The following is a 20943-nucleotide window of genomic DNA, read 5'->3' as shown; positions in this document are numbered from 1 at the left end:
CAAATGACATACACATCAGTGTATAACTGAAGTAACAAGTCCTGCACATCCTACGAATTCATCATGTCCGTGGGCCAAAGTTTTGAGAAACAAGGGCAAAGCCCACACAGGAGACCTGAGTCCTTTGGAGAGAACACTGCAGGGGCATCAGATGTAAAAACTACAGGCACCTCAGGGGGAAGGGAAGGGGGGGCACCACAGCCACATGAGTCCACGACGCCAGATCCACGAGGAGCCATCATGCCCACTGGACCATCCTGGGGATTGCAAAGCCACAGTCTCTCAATGTCTCTACAGTGGGTGGGCTGCCCACTGGACCATCCTGGGGAGTGCAAAGCCACAGTCTCTCAATGTCTCTACAGTGGGTGGGCTGCCCACTGGACCATCCTGGGGAGTGCAAAGCCACAGTCTCTCAATGTCTCTACAGTGGGTGGGCTGCCCACTGGACCATCCTGGGGAGTGCAAAGCCACAGTCTCTCAATGTCTCTACAGTGGGTGGGCTGCCCACTGGACCATCCTGGGGAGTGCAAAGCCACAGTCTCTCAATGTCTCTACAGTGGGTGGGCTGCCCACTGTACCATCCTGGGGAGTGCAAAGTCACAGTCTCTCAATGTCTCTACAGTGGGTGGGCTGCCCACTGGACCATCCTGGGGAGTGCAAAGCCACAGTCTCTCAATGTCTCTACAGTGGGTGGGCTGCCCACCGGACCATCCTGGGGAGTGCAAAGCCACAGTCTCTCAATGTCTCTACAGTGGGTGGGCTGCCCACCGGACCATCCTGGGGAGTGCAAAGCCACAGTCCATCAGGTGGATGACAGTCTCCACTGGTCAAGGAGGAGGCATGGTGGGCACAGTGAACCATAAACAGTGATTGAGACGGCGGTGCCCAGCGGAGCGGTGCTTGAGATGAAGGGCCCAGCGGAGCGGTGCTTGAGAAGAAGGGCCCAGCGGAGCGGTGCTTGAGAGGAAGGGCCCAGCGGAGCGGTGCTTGAGAAGAAGGGCCCTTCGGAGCGGTGCTTGAGACGGCGGTGCCCAGCGGAGCGGTGCTTGAGATGAAGGGCCCAGCGGAGCGGTGCTTGAGAAGAAGGGCCCAGCGGAGCGGTGCTTGAGAGGAAGGGCCCAGCGGAGCGGTGCTTGAGAAGAAGGGCCCAGCGGAGCGGTGCTTGAGACGGCGGTGCCCAGCGGAGCGGTGCTTGAGAGGAAGGGCCCAGCGGAGCGGTCCTTGAGACGGCGGTGCCCAGCGGAGCGGTGCTTGAGAAGAAGGGCCCAGCAGAGCGGTGCTTGAGAGGAAGGGCCCAGCGGAGCGGTGCTTGAGACGGCGGTGCCCAGCGGAGCGGTGCTTGAGAAGAAGGGCCCAGCGGAGCGGTGCTTGAGACGGCGGTGCCCAGCGGAGCGGTGCTTGAGAGGAAGGGCCCAGCGGAGCGGTGCTTGAGACGGCGGTGCCCAGCGGAGCGGTGCTTGAGAGGAAGGGCCCAGCGGAGCGGTCCTTGAGACGGCGGTGCCCAGCGGAGCGGTGCTTGAGAAGAAGGGCCCAGCGGAGCGGTGCTTGAGACGGCGGTGCCCAGCGGAGCGGTGCTTGAGAGGAAGGGCCCAGCGGAGCGGTCCTTGAGACGGCGGTGCCCAGCGGAGCGGTGCTTGAGAAGAAGGGCCCAGCGGAGCGGTGCTTGAGAGGAAGGGCCCAGCGGAGCGGTCCTTGAGACGGCGGTGCCCAGCGGAGTGGTGCTTGAGAAGAAGGGCCCAGCGGAGCGGTGCTTGAGAAGAAGGGCCCTGTTCAGCGGTGCTCTTCTCCACGGCGGGCCCTGTTTAGCGGTGCTCTTCTCCACGGCGGGCCCTGTTCAGCGGTGCTGTTCTTCACCGCGGGCCCTGTTCAGCGGTGCTCTTCTTCACCGCGGGCCCTGTTCAGCGGTGCTCTTCTTCACCGCGGGCCCTGTTCAGCGGTGCTCTTCTCCACGGCGGGCCCTGTTCAGCGGTGCTCTTCTCCACGGCGGGCCCTGTTCAGCGGTGCTCTTCTTCACTGCGGGCCCTGTTCAGCGGTGCTCTTCTCCACGGCGGGCCCTGTTCAGCGGTGCTCTTCTTCACCGCGGGCCCTGTTCAGCGGTGCTCTTCTCCACGGCGGGCCCTGTTCAGCGGTGCTCTTCTCCACGGTGTGCCCTGTTCAGCGGTGCTCTTCTCCACGGCGGGCCCTGTTCAGCGGTGCTCTTCTCCACGGCGGGCCCTCTTCAGCGGTGCTCTTCTTCACCGCGGGCCCTGTTCAGCGGTGCTCTTCTCCACGGCGGGCCCTGTTCAGCGGTGCTCATCCAGCAGGTCAAGGGAGCCAGACCTGGCCTGGACTCCCTGCTCAGTCGCCCTCGGACCGTGACGTTTCTGGACCCTTCGGGGACGGACTCCTGGCCTCCTTAGTGTCCTCCTTCCCAGCTGGGATGCGGCATGTGGGGTCCACCTTCTCCGTGCTCCTGCTGCCCTTCCGCTCCTTTGATGGGGCTCTCGGGCCCTTGCCTCCCCTAGATGGTGTGGGTGGTGAAGTGGCCGCACATTGCTCCTTGGGGCAGCCCTGCCGGTCCTCGCACGGCGGCCCTTGTTTTTGTGGGTCCTCTTGCCGGGGGGGGGGCTGGACGTGTCCTTGCTGCAGATCGATGTGTCACTGCTGGCAAAGGGTGGGCTCCAGAACCCATGCACAACAGTGACACCCGAAGCTGGGCTGGTGGTGGCTGCGGTGCTCTTGGGACTCTTTGAAGATGGATGGGGGAGCTCATCGGGGGGAAAGAGGTCAAGGTTAGCCATGAAAAGTTTCTTAGGGCCAAGGTAAAGGGTAGGAGAAATGGAGATGGAAGTGGAGGTAGAGGAGGTGGTTGTAGGAGAGTCAGGTGTGCTGTCATTGGGTGAAGGTGCTGGTGCTGTAGGCTGTCGTGAGGTGGATGGCTGTTGGGTGGGTGGCTGCCTGCGTTTGTGTGTCTTGGAAGAGGGGGTGACAGACACAGTGGGAGAGGACACAGGGGACGTGTAAATGGCAGTGGGGGTGGTGACTGCACGAGTGTGGACTGTACTGGAGGGTGAGGTGGTGATGGAAGCACTGGCTGATGTTGGGGTGCATGCAGGTGTGAGTGTAGACGTCACAGGGAGGGAGGAGGGAGACGAGGAGGAGGGGGACACAGGGGTGGCAGTGGCTGTTGGCATGTCTGCATCTGGGTGTTGCTTGGGTGAGTGTTTGTGGGATCTGTGGTGCTTGTGTTTGGATGAGCTGCTCTTGGGTGTTGAGGTGTGTGCAGGCTGGTCTGATGGTGTGGATGGGATAGGCTGAGGGACAGGAGACAGAGAAAGGCTGGAGGCAGTAAGAAGAGGGAGGCTGGAAACAGGGACAATGGCTGCCGTCAGTGCTGAGGCCAGAGCAGTGAACGCTCGTTGATGGGCAGCCTGACCCGAATGAATGCCCTCCAGGTACGCATTGCTCTGTTGCACCTCCCTTTGCACACCCTGGATGGCATTCAAAAGGGTCGTCTGCCCAACAATGAGCGTCCTTACCAGGTCAATGAGCTCCGCACTGAGGGCAGCAGGGGCAACAGGGGCAGGGGCTGAGGTGCCTGGGGCGAAGGAGACGCGCGCCTTCCTGGGCGAACGGGCACGGAGCAAAGACTGAGGGGCTGCTGGGAGGGCGGGGCTGGTGCGCTGGGTGGCGGCTGTACCTGTAGAGGCGGGGGGCACGGATGTTGCCGCCACCCCTAGGGAGCTCCCATCCGAGGACGTGTCGCTTTCGCTGCTCTCACCAGCGGTCCCCGTCGTGGTGCTCCCCTCGCCCTCCGGATCACTGGTGCCCTCGGTGTCTGTTCCTGGGCCCACCGGGGCCTTGTGTCCTGCAGCTCCCTCGTGCTCCGATGCCAAATCTCCTCCGCCTGATGATGCTAATGCACACATGCACAAGAAGATGAAGAGAAAGGGTGGGGGGAGAAAAAAGAAGACCAGGTTGAGTGCATGCAATGTCAACACCGTTGGCGGAGAGGACAGACACAGGTGCCTAATGCACTAAGCCGCGCATTCGGGGTACACTACTCAGTACTACTGACTAAGACAACAGGCCAAGAGACGTCAAACGCGCACATGGGAGATGCTGGACCTTCAATGGCTGTACTTGTCACCCTACCGAGGTGGGGGCCGGGGGCACAGGGCCATGCCTAAGGGAGAGGACTACACTACAGAAAGCGCCCTGGCCTAATGTCACCCACAGCCCTCCTCCCCCACCCATACGCCTCCACTGCGCAGAAAGATAGGAGAATATGCTGATACTCACCCACTTGTGTCTGCTGTGATGTCTTAAAGCGCCCATCCAATTCAGGGTAGGCCACCGCCAGGATCCAGGACATCAGGGGGGTCATGGTGCGACTGGCACCCCTCCTAGGTTGGGAGGCCATCCCCAGCAGTGTTTCTGCGGTCTTCCTTGTTCCGCGGCGGATGTCCTCCCACCTCTTGCGGCAGTGGGTGCCCCGTCTGTTGTGGACCCCCAAGTTCCGGACTTCCTTGGCGATGGCACGCCAAATCTCGATCTTCTGATGGGCGCTGACCTATTTGACATGTACAGGGTGGAAAGGAGGAAATCATCAATGACCTGCATGTTAGATGTGATTGCCCCCCCCCTCCAACTTTGCCATATGGCACATGCTCTCATCTGTCGGGCGTTGCACTCCTCATTCGCCCCCCACCCCACCAACTTACATCCACCCCAATCCACACAGGCATAGCCCATTCCATGTGCACCCGGTGTACTCACTTGTTGGTCTGGAGGACCGTAGAGTAGCGCATACTGGGGGAGGACCCCATCCACGAGCTTCTCCAACTCTTCAGACGTGAAGGCAGGGGCCCTTTCCCATGTCGCAGCAGCCATTGTATCTTCCAGACCGAGGTCACAGCAGCACTTGCAGTATAGGTCCTCTCCTGTGGATGATCAGGTCTCGAGTGATTAAGCAGTTAGAAAATGGCGGTCACGCCCGCGGCGGTGCGTACCGCGGCGGTGCGTACCGCGACCGCCGGCGCACTTCGTCATTGGCTCCTGAAACCCATAGGCTTCAATGTTAACCAATGCGACTTTGCGCCGCGGTCTTCGACCGCCTACCGCCACGGTGTGCCCCGCCAGCGCATTGACCTCACATCCCATTGTCCCACTTCACAGGTCAGGCAGCCGCCATTTCAAGGGCCTACATGGCTTAATTTTGACTGCGACACACAGGCCTAGGCCTTGCATTGCCACACATACATGCCTTTCAACCCATTGCCATTCTTTAACTGTGCAAGCTGTCTGTACGTACCTGTGGTTTGGCTGACTCTGTGCTCCATGTTGTCTTTCCTAGGCACCGTCAGCTGGGACTTGGGATGAGAAGGAAGAATCCTCGCGTGTACCGACCGCTGGTGGACCTGTCGACAATGGAAGAACGCCATATAATACTTCGATACAGACTTGACCGTGCCACTATCCATGAACTGTGTGCCCAGCTGGAGCCAGACCTGATGTCCCCCATCCGCCAACCCACAGGGATTCCCCCTCTGGTGCAGGTTTTGTCAGTCCTCCATTTTTTGGCAAGTGGGTCATTCCAGACCACAGTGGCCATGTCATCTGGAATGTCTCAGCCTATGTTTTCTAAGATTTTGAGCAGAGTGTTGTCTGCCCTGATGAAACTCATGCGGAGCTACATCATTTTCCCAGAGGAGAGTGACTTGCCTACAGTGAAGGGTGATTTCTATGCCCTTGGACATATCCCCAACATCATTGGTGCCATTGATGGGACCCATGTGGCTTTGGTACCCCCAAAAGACGATGAGCAGGTGTACCGAAACAGAAAAAGTTATCATTCGATTAATGTCCAGGTGGTCTGTTTGGCTGACCAGTACATCTCCCATGTAAATGCCAAGTTCCCAGGGTCAGTGCATGACGCGTATGTGATGCGAAATAGCAGCATCCCCTATGTGATGGAGCAGCTACAGAGACAACGTGTGTGGCTAATAGGTGACTCTGGTTACCCCAACCTGCCGTGGCTACTGACCCCAGTGAGGAATCCCCGGACAAGGGCAGAGGAACGCTACAATGAGGCCCATGGGCGTACTAGGAGGGTGATTGAGCGAACCTTTGGCCTCCTGAGGCCAGGTTTAGGTGCCTGCATATGACCGGTGGATCCCTAATGTACTCACCAAAGAAGGTGTGCCATATCATCGTGGCGTGCTGTATGCTTCACAACCTGGCTTTGCGACGCCAGGTGCCTTTCCTGCAGGAGGATGGTCCAGATGGTGGTGTTGTAGAAGCCGTGGAGCCTGTGGCGAGTGAAGAGGAGGAAGACTCAGAGGACGACACAGACAATAGGGACAGAGTGATACAACAGTATTTCCAGTAACACCCAGGTAAGAATCACCAACGCCATTTCACAATTGCTTATAGCCTCCTGCATCTGTACTTTCTGTAGTTCCCACCAGATCTTTTTGGGTAAATTTTGTTTTTCCCTTCCCTTCTCAGTGCTGTATGACTCAGTGCCTGACTTCTGCTTGGTTTGCCCATGAACTACAGCGTATTGACATTGGTATGTTGTCATCACTAATTGACAGAACAGATATTGAACAGTAATATGTAATACATTTGCTAATAATACAGCATAACTCCAAACTGATTTGTGTGCAATATGTGATTTATTTACAGTGCTAGATATTGGTACATGTGATTATAAGGGTGATGGGTGGGGGTGGAGTAATGTCCATGGCAGAGTCCAGTTCTCAGTCTCACAGGTGCATTGTCCTTTTGCCTGTGGACGGATGGAGCAGAGGCAGTTCATGGTTGGACAGGGTGGCAATGTGGGACAGTGGGAAGAGTTCAGGGGGTATGTCCTGCTGGCGGGGGTCTTGACATCCTACTCTGTCTTTTTTTTTGGATCTCAGGCTCCTCTTACGGGGTGGTTGTTCTTCAGCAGGAGGTGGGGTTCTGGTGGCCTGTCGTGGTGTTGGGGCCTCCTGTCCACTTACGCCGGCGGAGGTGGTAGGCTGTTCCTGGTCCGGGCTAGTTACAGGGGCCCTGTTTTGTGCCACATGGTCCCGCAACGCGTCTTCTATCCTGTTGTGTGCCCGCTCCCACTGCCCCCAGGTCCCTGTTGTTGTTGGGGTGTTGGGTTAGCCTGGGTGCCCTGTAGTGGCAGACACACCGCTGATTGACGTGTCCTAGAGACAGAGGCATGGGCCCGCTGGGTGGGAGCTGTGCTGGTGTTGGCAGAGGGGGTCGGGTCTGGTGTGGCCTGTGGCTGCCTGAGGGGAACCGACTGCCCAGAGGTCCCCGATGGTCCGGGCTGGTCATCAGGTTCAGTGTCGACAGAGCTGCTGTCCTCACTGTGGGCCTGTTCCGGGGGTGGGATGGACATTTCTGGACCCTCCTGGCTGGTGTGTTGGCGTTCGGGTCCTGCATGGGGTAAGAGAGTTTGGTTATTGTTTCTGTGTGTGCAATGGCGTGCGTGTTATGGGTGCCCTCGTCCCCCAGTGCAGGCATTCCCTTGAGGGAGGTGTTGTGAGGGTAGTTAGTGGGGGGGGGGTAAGTGCAGTGGTCATGCTTGGGTGATGGGTGTCCATGGATTGTGTTGGCATGCAGGAGTTGATGTTGGGATGGGTGGGTTGTGCTGGTGAGACATTGTCAGGGAGGATGTGTGCTGGGGGTTTGGGGGTGAGGGTGGGGGTGTGGGTTGGCATGCTGGTGGGGTGGGGGGGATATAGTAGTTGAGATTGGACTTACCAGAGTCCATTCCTCCGGCTACTCCTGCGAGGCCCTGAGGATGCAGGATGTTGAAGACCTCTTGCTCCCATGATGTAAATTCGGGAGGGGTGGGTGGGGGTCCGCCGCCAGTCTTCTGGACCGCGATGTTGTGCCTGGAGACCATCGATCGGACCTTCCCCCGTAGGTCGTTCCATCGTTTGCGGATGTCCTCCCTATTCCTGGGATGCTGTCCCACCGCGTTGACCCTGTCCACGATCCGCTGCCATAGCTCCGCCTTCCTAGCTATACTGGTGTGCTGCACCTGTGAGCCGAAGAGCTGGGGTTCCACTCTTAGGATTTCCTCCACCATCACCCGGAGTTCTTGGTCCGAAAAGCGTGGGTGCCTTTGGGGTGCCATGGGGTGGTGTGGGTGAGGTGTGGGGTGGTGTATGTGATGATGAGTATGTTGGTGTGTGGTGCTTTGTGCTACTATGTGGTGTGTGTGATGGTGTAGTGTGCCTCAGTGTGTATTGCTATGGATTGTCTGCTGTGTCTCTCTCTCCTTCTCTCAGTAATTGTGGTCGTAGGGGTTTGTGGGTGATGTGGGGGTGTGTTTTATAGTTGATTGATTGTGTGGGAGTGGGTTGTGTATGTGTATCAGGTGTGTGTATTTGTAATTGTCCAATGTGCCTGTGTTTTGGTGCTGTGTGTGTATTTTGACCGCGGCGGTGTGTACCGCCAATGGAATACCGCGTTGGAAAGCCCGCCGCGTTGATTTGTGGGTCGAAATGGCATGGGCGTATTTCTGTTGGCGTGACGGTGGAGGTTTGGTCATCTCCAGTTTATCGCTGCCCGCTGATGTGGCGGCCTGCAGTGGAGGTCGGATTTTTGGTGGTTTGGCCGTTGTGGGTCAGAATGACCGTGGCGGCTTTCCGCGGCCGCGGCGGTGCTATGGCGGTCTTCTGACCGGCGGTAAGCGCCTTTTACCGCCGAAGTCAGAATGACCCCCTATGTTATATTTCAATGTATTTCTAGGTGACAGATTGAGCAAGACAGCAAAATATTTAATCCATCACATTAAAATTATGCTATTCATAACAGTTACTTTGCCTCAAATACCCATTCTTTTGTAGAGCAATAGTGTTAATCCTGAAGTTTAGTCTCTCCAGGGATCTTGTCCAATGTCACATGGATACAGTAATATTTCTCACGCCCATGAGACAAACTTGATCAGCACTTTTGGGACAAGGTGGAAAGAAACATTAGCTGCCCTAACCATCCTAGGAAACTGAATGGGAGCAAAATGAAACAAAACAGTTCAGGAAAGTGAATTGTGTCACTGGGTGGAGAACACATCAACTGCTGTTGCCATGCAACATGTAGTGCTGTGGCTGTTGCTTCAATCCTCCTACATTTTACTGATCCAGAGGTGCCTGGAACATTTTTGGTTCTTCCATAAGGTCTCACTTTTCCAGCATGTTCTTTTAACACTTTTCTCCACAGATTCTGAGTGTTGCTTGTTACCATTCTGAACTCCCTTCTCCAATTTCAACCATTCTAAGTCATCCTGATATCTCAAGTATTGGAAGCAACCTGGTCATCTGGACAGAAATATGGTCAAAAAAATTGTTACTACAAACAATATGGTGATACAGACTGTCACTGTCAAAAATGTTGTACTTTTGGTACGAAATGTTGTTTTCAAAAATATTGTTTTTAATTTAGTTTTTATTCATATATGTGGAAACAATATCCTTTTTATATCAATTTAATGTGTTTCAGTTCATGTATTAGTTTTTAGCTGTAATATTGTTAGTGTAACTGTTATTTACTTTTTTTTAAATATAGTTTGTAATTTTAAGTGTTTGATTAATTTATTTTTTAAATTGAATTATTAATTTAAATTTAGTAGCCGTTGTTGGGTTTGTGGGGAATATGGTGGGAAGTTAATTAAATTATAACATGTTAAATGTAATGGTACATTTTTTAATAATTATTTAATTGATTATTAATTATATTAGCTTTTTAATCGTTACTGGATATTTTTAATTTATTTTGTTACAATTCTATTTTATTATTGGTAATATTATGTTTCATTTAAGTAGCTGGTTGATGGGTTTGTAGAGGAAAAGGGTGGTAAGATAAGTATAAACATTCAATGGTTAGTTTTCTTTAATTGTAAATAACATAAATTATTTTTATTTATAGTAATTATTAAATTGTTAGGTTATATTTCTAATATAATCATGTTAATTTTAATTACGCTTGTATACTTTAATATTAATATTAATATGTTATTTTTTAGTAGAGGGCTGTTAGGTTTTGTAGTGCCATAGGGTGGGAAGTTAATTAAATTATAATTAATTTACATTAAATGTTAAGTATTTATTTATTGGAAATGTATTAAAATGATAATGAAATATGTTAATAGTTTAAATGCAACATTATATATTTTTTCATTTATTTTGTTATTTAAAGTGTACTTTTTAGTTTTTATATTCATTATTTTTTTATAATATTATGTTATATTTCAATGTATTTAATCTTTTGATAGTAATTATAGTATCACTATGTACTATAATTCATTCAATTTATTATGTATTGAAATAGTTGTAATAATGATTTAAATAGTTATTGTCATATGTATTTGGTTCAAAGCCCAATATTTTCCTAGCTGTTGCTTAGATTGGAGTTCCAATAGTAAATCTAATTTCTCTGAAGTCCTAAACTGTCCCTACTGTATCTTAGACAACAGTGGGAATAATAAATATAACCTCTCTGAAGTCCAATGCTTTCTTTATTGTTGCTTAGACCAGAGTGGGAATAGCAAATCAAACCCCTTGAATGTCCATCACTTTCCATATTGTTGCTTTAACTGAAGTGGGGGCAGTAAATCTAACCCCTCTGAAGTTCAAGATTTTTCCTGCTGTTGCTTAGACAATATATCTTGGTCTGTTTTTTGACGATAGTCTTGTGAACTATACTTCCGAAATGGTGTTTTTGAGAATTACTTTATAAGTATATTACTACAATGTTTTTTACAAAAATATGTTTGATTAAAACATTTCTGTATTCTTATATTGTGGGAAACAATATTCTATCAGTGAGCTCCCGATTTCCAGTGAAATCCTGACACATTGATACCACTTAGATTCTGAAAGTATTGCTAGTGTTAGACAGTAAGAAAGCATTCAACCTCATGAAAGTGAAAAGTTTGTTTTCTATTTTGAATAAAATTAGCTTTCTTTATGGATTCATAAGGTTGCAGATACAAGTTATATAAAGGTTCAATAGCATTGATAGTGAACAATTCAGATAAAACTGGGGATGCCACAGTTATCTGATGTACTCTGCAGGGATACCCTATGTCTCCCTATTTTATTTGTCTTTTTCATAGACCCTTTTAGAAGATATAGTTCAACCTCCTTTTGAGTCAATATCTGATTTCAAACGATATGCAGATGATGTTGCCCCTTTCAAAAGAAAATATAGGACATGGTTTAAAAAACAATAAATTAGCTAAGCTAGGATAGGTATCAGTGTAATACAACTAAAAATAGTACTCTAAATAGAATCTCATTAACAAAGTTCAACAATAAATTAATGTTTAGGATACTCCGATAAGCCTAAAAGATATCTTGGAATCTGAGTGACAGAGCTGCTTGAGGGTTTGTGTGGCATAAATTATAAAGGTATAAACCACTATAAATAAAGATCATAGGATTTTTATAGATTGTTAGGAGAATTTGCCCAAACATGTGTCAAGTGGCATTTATCAAAATGTCAATTTTTCTGCTATTCATTTTTATTTTTATCACTTTGTTGACATTTATTGTGAAAATTATTTTCATATGTTGAAGGCATGATTTCAAATTTCATTTGGTCAGGTATAAAACTGACACTAACGGCCTCATTAGGAGTTCGGCAGACGGTTTGTACTGTCTGCAGAACTTACGACGGGGAGGTTGCCACTACACTGTGCCCGCCCACCAGCCTAGTGGGAAACAGGCAGCAGCTTTGTTTCCGGCTCGTAATCCAGCTGGCGGCAATGCTGCTGCCACAGGGTGCTCCAGCACCTCAGTAATGTTCACTATCTGCACAGCAGACAGTGAACATTGCGACGGTGCTGGGCAGGAGGAACCCTGCACTGCCCATGGCAAGTGCATAGGCATTGCAGGGGCCCTTCTGTGGCCCCCTCTTCCTGTTCATCGCTAGCCTTTTCATGGATGTGAAACCACCATGAATCGGGATCATGGGATCCCAGCAGTGCTGGCAGAACCCTGGCGGTCTGACCGGCAGGGTCTTTATGTGGTGGTTGGACCACCACAGCAGCGGCAGTCCTGACCGCCACTGTGGGGCTGGCAGTCTGAAGACCACCAGCCTCGTAATGAGGACCAAAGACCTGTCTCTTTACTTACCACAAAATTAGGTGCTCTTCACCTGCCAAATTTTTTAAAGTACTACATAGCTGCACAAGGTGCACTACTTCTCAATCAGCATCATTATACTTTGCTTAATACAGACCATTAGTTGACAATACTTTATTGGAAAGAATTGTAGAGTGGGTTCCAAACTAACACCTAGGCATTTATTTCAACCCTAAAATCCAAAAATAGTCTGATATGAAGTCATGCCTGAAACTATTAAAAATAACTTTTTTGTTTAAGACCCTGCAAATTCCTCTGAATCATGCTGATTTGAGAGTTTCTGATTGTGAAATGGATCATTTATTCATTTTAATTAAGGATGTCATTGGGGTAAGATTTGGCACATCACATAGATGGTACATGTTTTGTATATGTACAATGGTGAGTGCAATAAAGTTGCTGCCATTAAGTAAAATCTAATTTGTGACTGATAGAACTCAGAAATTGGTTACAGAAAACAGATCATTAAAATGTATAGGTGAATTGCATGGATATGTGACAAGATTTACCAGTACACTTTTTGTCTCAGTATGCAAAGTTTTTCAAAAATAGGAAAAGGTAACTGGTAGTGGTATCACTATGAAAATATGTAGGTAAATTGTTTGGAAATGTTATAAGCTTTACCAGTACACTTTTCCTCTCAGTATGCAATGTTTTTCAAAAATAGGAAAAGGTAACAGGTAGTGATATCACTATGAAAATATGGTTCAAGGTGTGCACGTTCAGAGTTTCTTGTGTTAAAAGAGTTTGTGCCTGATTAGGACTTTGGCGATAGGACTGGGCTGACTATCAAAGCCGCGTGGAGGAGGCTGCTCTCATGCCAGCAGCCTCCCCCTCAGTTGTATTACGTTGTTTCCACTTGACTGACCGGTGGAAACATCATATTATGACATTTCTGCTGGTCAGACTGATGGAACGGAGCCTAGGCCAATGCTGTACCACACCAGCTACTTCAGAATACCCACTGTCTGCAGTACAGACAGTGTTCATTCTGAGGCTGCTGGCAGGGGGTGCCCTGCACTGCCCATGACATGGACATGGGCAGTGCAGGAGTCCCCCTGTTGCCCCAGGACTGGCTTTCTGCCAGCCTTTGGATGGAGGGAACCCCAACATGAAATGGCTGGCAGAGAAAGGATTTGTGATCAGCACGGTGACGCTGAACTCAGAGTCGCTGTGGCTGACCATGGCTTCGACCACCTCCACCCCATTGGGAACGATGTTTCTGGTGGCGATCCCATGGTGGTCCAACGGCCAGGGTGTAATTTGGCAGCTGGACCACCAGGAGTGTGGCAGTCTGACAGCCACCATGATCTGGTGGTCTTATGACTGCCAGACTCAGAATGAGTCCCTTAATTTGTGTTGTAAGAACGTTACAGTGAATGGATGGTTTTCTACACACCTGCGCTGTTAAAAAAAAAAAAAAAACATAAAGGAATGTTATCACATGGTCTTGCCACATTTAGAAAGATATTGGTGAGAGGTATTTCATATATTTGCATTTGTGATAGATATTGTTAGACTTGACATCCTTACTGTGGTACCCCTACACCTTTTGCCTTCAAACATCCTGTATGGTGAATTGTTTTTTGTTGGCTTTTGGACTCTGTGCACTTTACCATTGCTAACTATTGTTAAAGTGCTTGTGGTTTCTCCTTTAGGCTTGGCAAAATTCGGACTACACCTTATTGACACATTTACCTTACTTGTAAACCCCTAAGCCCATATTTATACTTTTTTAGCGCCGCATTTGCGCCGCTTTTTGACGCAAAAGTGGCGCAAACTTACAAAATACAATTGTATTTTGTAAGTTTGCGTTGCTTTTGCATCAAAAAACGACTCAAATGCGGCGCTAAAAAAGTATAAATATGGGCCCTAGTGTATTGTACTACACATATCAAGGGCCTCTAAAATAAGTGCTACTAGTGGACTTGCAGCACTTATTGTGCCTCCCCCTAGAAAAAACTTTTAAAACATGTCTCAGGCCTTCCACTGTAGCCTGCAGTGCAGTTTAATCTACCATTTTGATCTGACAAGATACACGTTTTGCAAGGCTTAAACTATCCTGTTTAATACTTCTAGGTCACCTCTATGGTAGGCTCAAAAAGCTCATAAAGCAGGGTGTTTTGCATTTAAAAATTAGGACATTCATACTTAAGTTTTACATGCCTGGGCTGAGAAAAAACCCTGAAGTCATTTTTCACTGTTCTAAGGCCTATCTTTCCCTTTGGCTAACATTGGGTTACCTTAGGACATTAAATAAGTGACAACTTGGATTGACAGCAGATAGAGCTATGCTAGTTACCTTAAAATGTATTGGAATTTATACTCCTCTTTAATGGCAAAGTTGGATTTTAAGTCACAGTGATGAAAAAATCACACTTTTAGAAAGGGTCCATTTTCTTATCCTATATATTTGCCCTTCCGGTGTCCTGGGTCACATGGTGTGAATTGCTCTGCTAATTAGGTTTGTATATTGCTTCCAAACATTAACACAGAGGCAGCTTAGGTGAGGACTATAGGAAAGTACCATCTTCCTTGGCATGTTACCCCCATTTTTACCTGTATGTCAGTATGTTTTTGCCTGTCTCACTGGGATCCTGCTGGTCAGGACACCAGTGCTCATAGTTTATGGCCTAATGTGTGTGTTTGTATAGTACTTGACTGTGTCACTGAGGATCTGCTAACCAGAACCTCAGTGCGTATGCTCTCTCTGCTTTTAAATTTGTCACTGTAGGCTAGTGACTTCATTTACCAATTTCAATTGGCACACTGGACCCCTCTTATACGTCCCTAGTATATGGTACCTAGGTACCCAGGGCATTGGGGTTCCAGGAGATCCATATGGGCTGCAGCATTTCTTTAGCCACCCATAGGGAGCTCAGACAAACCCTTGCACAGGCCTGCCATTGCAGCCTGCATGAAATAACGCACACATTAACACAGCAATTTTCACTGCACTTAAGTAACTTATAAGTCACCTATGTCTAACCTTCACTTGCTGAAGGTTAGGTGCAAAGTTACTAAGGGGGTCATTCTGACCCTGGCGGTCATGGACCGCCAGGGCCAACGACCGCGGGAGCACCGCCAACAGGCTGGCGGTGCTCCCATGGGCATTCTGACCACGGCGGTACAGCCGTGGTCAGAAACGGGAGACCGGCGGTGTCCCGCCGGTTTCCCGCTGCCCAAGGAAATCCTCCATGGCGGCGCTGCAAGCAGCGCCGCCATGGGGATTCCGACCTCCTTACCGCCAGCCTGGTTCTGGCGGTTTTGACCGCCAGAACCTGGCTGGCGGTAACCGGTGTCGTGGGGCCCCTGGGGGCCCCTGCAGTGCCCATGCCAATGGCATGGGCACTGCAGGGGCCCCCTAACAGGGCCCCACCAAGATTTTCAGTGTCTGCCAAGCAGACACTGAAAATCGCGACGGGTGCAACTGCACCCGTCGCACCCCTTCCACTCCGCCGGCTCCATTCGGAGCCGGCATCCTCATGGAAGGGGGTTTCCCGCTGGGCTGGCGGGCGGCCTTCTGGCGGTCGCCCGCCAGCCCAGCGGGAAACTCAGAATTACCGCGGCGGTCTTTTGACCGCGCAACGGTATTCTGCCGGCGGGACTTTGGCGGGCGGCCTCCGCCGCCCGTCAAAGTCAGAATGACCCCCTAAGTGTGAGGGCACCCTTGCACTAGCAAAGGTGCACCCACATAGTTCAGGGCCATTTCCCCGGACTTTGTGAGTGCGGGACGCCATTACACACGTGCACTACATCTAGGTCAACACGAATATGTAGCTTCACAATGGTAACTCCGAATATTGCCATGTAACATGTCTAAGATCATGGAATTGTCCCCCCATTCTAAATCTGGTATTGTTGAGCCAATTCCATGCATCCTGGGGGCTCCACTTAGGACCCCCAGTACTGCCAAACCAGCTTTCTGAGGCTTGCACTACAGCTACAGATGCTGCCTTCTCACAAACAGGGATTTGCCCTCCTGGGGTCTGAGCAGCTGAGTTCCAGGAAGGCTGAACAAAGCATTTCCTTAGAGAGCAGGGCGTTACACCCTCTCCCTTTGGAAATAGGTGTTACAGGCTGGGGAGGGGTAACCTCCCCCAGCTTCTGGAAATGCTTTGAAGGGCAAGGATTATGCCTTCCTTGCATAAGCCTGTCTACACTGGTTCAGGGACCCCCTGTCCCCTGCTCTGGCGCAAAACTGGTCAAAGGAAAGGGGATTGACCACTCCCCTGTCCATCACCACCCTACTGATGCCCATTGCTCCTCCTGTGTGTCCCAGACTTCAGCCATCTTGCTTTGCAAGGTGTGGGGGCAGTCTGGAGGGCTCTGAGTGGCCAATGCCAGCAGGTGATGTCAGAAACCCCTCCTAATAGGTCCTTACCTGAAAAGGAAGCCAGTCCCCCCCTCAGGGCTATTTAGGGTCTCTCCTGTGGGTTCTCTTCAGATTCTGCTTGCCAGTTTCCTTCAGGAATCCACTGCAACTACTATTTCATCCTCTGACTTTGCCTCAACCGCAGCCTGCTCCAGGAAACGCTGTAACAGCAACAAAGTATCCACAAGGGATACTTTTCCTCTGCAACTTCAGCTCCAGCCAGCAACTGCAACAGTTTCCATGGTGTGCACACTCTGACGACTCCCTGTCCTCATCCTGCACCAGAAGGACCAAAGAAGTCTCCTGTGGGGTGATGGAGTCACTCCCCTGCTCACGCAGGCACCTTCCAAGATGACAATCGGTACCCTTGGAATCCTTTCACAGTGACGAGCGTGCTCCTAAGGACACAGAGGGTGGACCCCATCGACATAGGCTGTCCTGAGTTCCTGCTGATGCAATTTGGAGGAGGTAAGACCTTGCCTTCCCTGAGAGTGACAGTACCCCTGTGTACTGCGTCTTCTTCACCTCCTGAGGCCTCTGTGCACTATTTGCAAAATTGCTTTGTGCACAGCCTGGCCCAGGTCCCCAGCACTCCATCCTGCGATGCTCAACTCGCTGAGTTGTTCTCCGGCAGTGTGGGACCTTCCTTTGTTGTGCTGCACCAACTGCGTTTTGCACCTCCTTTGTCCCCATGTCCTGGGACTCCCGTGGGTGCTGCCTGGCATCCTGAGGGCTCTCTAAAGTGCTGAGAGCCCCCTCTTCCTCCTCCACAGAGTTGATGCCCCCAGGTCCCTCGAGGGTCCGCCAGTGCCATTTTGATGCAAAACACACTTTTGTCGTAACCAAGGTTTGTTGGCGACTTCCAACACAAAATCACATCTGCATCCATCTTCACGTCATGGGACATCCTTTGCATCAGGCAGGAACCTGCTGGAATCTTCCTAGAGTGCATTCCTGCAGTCTTCGTTCAACCAGAGACTCTTCTTTTGCACCCTCTTCTGGGTTGGCAGGGGCTCCTGCCCTTCCTGGAACTTCTTTAAACTTCTCTACTTGGTCCCCTTCTTTTGCAGGTCTTCAGGTCCAGGAATCCAGCAGTTGTTGTTTGCAGACTTGGTTGGTTACTGCAAAATCCCAATCACAAGGTGTAGTGTGTCCTAAGGAAACTTGCAGTATCTTACTCCTGCTTTTCTGGTCTCTGGGTTGGGGTAATTTACTTACCTTTACCCTACTCTTACTCTCCCAGCGATTCTGCACACAATGCACTTGTCTAGAGTGGAATTCATGATTCGCATTCCACTTTCTTAGTATATGGTTTGTGTTGCCCCTAGACCTATTTTCTCCCATTGCATTCTATAGCATTTCCTATTGTTTGCACTATCCTATGTCTAGTTACTTACCTTATTTTGGTGTCTAGTGTATATATTGTGTGTAATACTTACCTCCAGAAGGAGTATTGCCTCTGAGATATTTTTGGTACTGTGTCACCCAAATAAACTACCTTTATTTTTGGTAACACTGAGTATTGTCTTTACTTGTGTATAAGTACTGTGTAACTATAAGTGGTATTGCATGAGCTTTGCATGTCTCCTAGATCAGCCTAAGCTGCTCTGCTATAGCTACCTCTATCAGCCTAAGCTGCTAGAACACTACTACTTCACTAATAAGGGATAACTGGACCTGGTATAAGGTGTAAGTACCCAAGGTACCCACTACAAAACAGGCCAGCCTCCTACAAGGACAGGATGCGATGACTGAGAGTGGCTGCACCCAGCCCCACTTATACTTCAAAGGACTTTGCCACCTGCACATACAAAGGAATCTATTACTAGGCACGCCTTTTGTCATCCCCAGACAATTTAGAACCTTAATAGAGAAAGGGGAAGAACTTTCCAGAATGTGATATGGTGGTAGAACAGGACATCCCCCCACACAAGGATGGCACAAGTTACAGAAGGAGGATTGCCCGCTGAGGACTGCCTTGCCGGAGAAGGAAGACTGGACCTTCTTACCTTCATCCCAGTCTAACCCATAGTTTCTCCAGTGGTCAGTTTGCTTATCTCCTGTGTGAGCTACAGGGACACTATCTTCAGAAGTCTGCTTGCAAATAAAGCTGACCTGCTGCAACTGGACCTGCCTGGACCTGCAACTGGACCTTCCTGGGCCTGCTGGCCTCTGCTGCAGCTGTCCCTGATCCCCAAGAGGTGACTCCCCAGGTCCGGAACCACTGGCAGGCATCAAAGTTAACTCCTTATCAAGAAAAGGTGTAAATTCTGAGGTTTGGGCTCAGCACAACTCCAAATGGGCCTGTTCATGCCAAGGCTTTACCACTCTCGACAAATACCAACTCAAAGCTCTAGTTAGGCCAGATCTTTGCATACACATCACCACACCACCAGTGATGACTGGCAACTCTGGGCTTCAGCAGCGGCAGCAACCACCAATGGGAACCGTCAGCAATGACGGTCTGTGATGCCAGACCAGCTTTTGGACAACAGTGACAACCCTAAGAGATACCTGGGCTGTTCTTCACGCTACAGTGACAAATGTCTGTAATGCTCAGCCTGTTCCTTGTGGTTTTCTACACCACGAATGGAACGTTCCCTGCCGTACTTGGAAAGTAACTTTTCAGCTGGACTAACCTGGGCCATGTACGAAATCTACACTCCATTGCGGTCAGTCTGATCTTGTGACTTTCCCCCAGTCTGAAGAGAACAGGTGAACGCGGGTGGGGCTTTGTAGTATTAGGTGCTATTTTAAAATAAAACGTTAAGACTGAAAATGGCTCTACTGATTCGATTTTTGCCATTCTGGTATCAATTTATAATTAAAAGTAACTCTTCTTCTAAATTTGTTTGAGATTTTTCTTTTAGTGTGCTAATATTGCATTTGTGCTGCATAAATACTTAACACCTTGCTTCTAAATTAAGCCTGATTGCTTTGTGCCAAACTACTAAAGGGTTAAGCACAAGTTAATTTCATGACTTTTTGCAGTTCAGCATGGCAAGGATTGTGGTTTCTGCCTGAGTGGGGCTTCCACCCCTTCACCTAAGAGCTCCATTTCTTACAACTGTCTAGACAGAGGCAGGTGTATTAATGTTTTATTGCAGGTTTGCAATACAAAATGTCATTCAATAGTGCTAAATGTTTATTTGGCATTTGTGTGCCAGCACAAAACCTTTTTTGCACAGGAAAGTTGTTGAAAAGAAACTCAAAAAAGCACTCTGCATTAATTTAGATCACTTAGCATGAAGGGGGCACTCCATGATCCCAACCAGCCACTAATGGTCTTTGATTTAAATCCCTGTATTGCATCGAAAATTAACACCTTGTTAAGGCAGGTGTTAAAAAGGAGAACTGTTTTAATTTCTCCCCACATTTTTGACTTTGCATGTGTGCTCCACTGCACAATAGGAAAGGTTTTAACGTTTCTCTATTCCTAGCATTTTGAACTGGAAGAACAGCTTTCCCCTTCAAAACCTTTATGAATCAAACACCTGTGTGATATACTGCAATTGATACCTCATGACACTAGGCAGCCTGAACCAGTTAGATAGCAGTGCCATATCCTATGAGATGTGGTATTGTCCTATGCTCTCCCTCTCTCCTTCTCATGCAATTTAGCACATCAACTTGTTTGAGTTTTAACTAAATCTTCCACTCAGATGGTCGCTATCTTGAGGTGGTCAAAGGGCATGTGTGTCTCAATGACATGAAGAGCTTTGTCGGCAGGAGCTTTGTTTCCTGAAAGGGTCACCAAAGCTGGACTGGTCAAAGGTCAGAGACCAGATGAAGTATGATCAATGGTCCTCCAGGTTGGGGGTTGGGTACAAGGTATTTGTTATTCAAACAGCAGTGAAAACCACTAAGTGCCACATTACAAGTTTGGGGGTCCGTTCACAGCCATGGCGGCAGTCCGATCGTCATCGGCTTGGCGGTCAGACCACTCTATTACGAGTCATAAGGACCCATGGAGAAAAGATTGCTGCTGTCCCACAAGAACCGCCAGGCAGCACAGACCGCCCTGGTCACGAGGCAGCACAAACAGGCCGGCTGAGCTTGTGTTTCTGCCAGACACATTGGGGGTCATTCTGACCTCGGCGGTAAAAGGCGCTTACCGCCGGTCAGAAGACCGCCATAACACCACCGCGGGCGCGGGAAACCACCACGGTCATTCTGACCCGCAACAGGCAAACCGCCAAAAACCCAACATCCACAAAAGTCCGCCACACCAACGACCAGCGAAAAACTGGCGATTACCAAACCTCCACCGTCACGCCAACAGAAATACGCCCATTTTATTCCGGCCCACGAATCCACGCGGCGGTCTTTCAACCGCGGTATTCCATTGGCGGTACACACCGCCGCGGTCAAAATACACACACAGCTCCAAAACACTGCCACATTGGACATTTTGAAATACACACACCTGATACACAT

Source organism: Pleurodeles waltl, chromosome 9 (assembly GCF_031143425.1).
Source record: "Pleurodeles waltl isolate 20211129_DDA chromosome 9, aPleWal1.hap1.20221129, whole genome shotgun sequence".
Lineage (NCBI taxonomy): Eukaryota > Metazoa > Chordata > Amphibia > Caudata > Salamandridae > Pleurodeles > Pleurodeles waltl.
Note: the sequence above shows the minus strand (reverse complement) of the source record.